Source organism: Bison bison, unplaced genomic scaffold, assembly GCF_000754665.1.
Source record: "Bison bison bison isolate TAMUID 2011002044 unplaced genomic scaffold, Bison_UMD1.0 scf7180017848299, whole genome shotgun sequence".
NCBI classification, from domain to species: domain Eukaryota; kingdom Metazoa; phylum Chordata; class Mammalia; order Artiodactyla; family Bovidae; genus Bison; species Bison bison.
The window spans coordinates 10329-11570 of NW_011478872.1; the positions used below are offsets into that span (position 1 = coordinate 10329).

The 1242-nt window shown below is 37.4% G+C and overlaps 1 protein-coding gene across 1 annotated transcript in view; it reads right to left on the reverse strand.

The window, feature by feature from the left end:
• The window catches only part of LOC104992130 (eukaryotic translation initiation factor 1A, X-chromosomal), a 9935-nt gene that overhangs the window by 7717 nt on the left and 976 nt on the right, over positions 1 to 1242 (reverse strand). The gene's annotated exons all lie outside the window — the stretch shown is intronic.

Consider the following 1242-nt stretch of genomic DNA (forward strand, 5'->3'; position numbering starts at 1 on the left):
TTCCAAAATGGTACTGAGGAAGCCACCCTGTTTTGCTGCCATTTGAAAAACTGAGATTATACCCTGGCTTGCACAAGGGTCATCTCTTGTGGCCCAGAAGATTGGAGGTGGGGGATGGGGTCACTCCAGAACTTTTCGCTTACTCAAGTTGTGTTTAAGAAGAGGCTATCCACCAGTGTGTAAATATAATGAAACCTAACTTTCAAAGGTTCACCTGTGGGATTGCAAAGTGGCAGTGTTACTCAGACTGCAGTGAATCTAGCACCCATTTACCACCTCAATATTGCTGGTCAATTAAAAGGTAGCCTCTCTTCCAAAGAGGGAGGGGGGAAACATGAAAAAGAACTAATGGTAGTCAAAATAAAGTCAATTGCTAAAGGAGGTAAAAATGACCAAGGCTAAGAAATAAAAAGGTCTTTCAGCCAGATACTGTGTTTCATTTTCAGTGGCTTATACATATTCATGGTATGAACAAATTCATCAAGTTCTATAAAAGAGATAATTAGAAAAAGTTATTTGTTAAAAACTGCTGGAAATTACTGAGATAAATATAAAAATTTAAATATGATTATATACTGGACAGATAATATATTCACGTTAAAATACCTGAGAGTGAGTTGGTGATGGACAGGGAAGCCTGGCATGCTGCAGTCCATGGGGTTGCAAAAAGTCGGACACAACTGAGCGACTGAACTGATAACCTTAGTTATCTGAGAACAGACTTGTTCTTAGGAGACACATGATGAAGCACTCATAGTCAGGGAAAAGTACCATAGTACCATGATGTCTGCAATCAACTTCCAAATGGTTCAAGATGGATGGAGACACATACAAACACACACGTGCACATGTGAAGTGTTTAAGGGAATTCATGGTACTTAAACTCCCAACTTTTCTGAAAGTTTGAAATTACTCAAAATAAAAACATGGGAAACTAGTGTTATTACTTAAAAGTCTTAATTGGTTTGAAAAGGTCAAGTCAATGGTTCAGTTTCATTTCACTGTATTTTAGAAATTATTGATAAATGCCAGTACAACTGGAGAAGTAAGGGAAAGGCTTTGGATTCATTCCTCTAATAACCATGGTCTATTGAACACACTATGTAGCACCATTCACTATCAAAAAAAAGCCAACCAAGTCATGGAATTGTCAACAATATAGCTTTTGAAGTTTAGTTCCCTCTGAACAGTTCAATTCATTCTTAGTTCTGAGGGTGTTCACATAAAATAGTGAAACATACG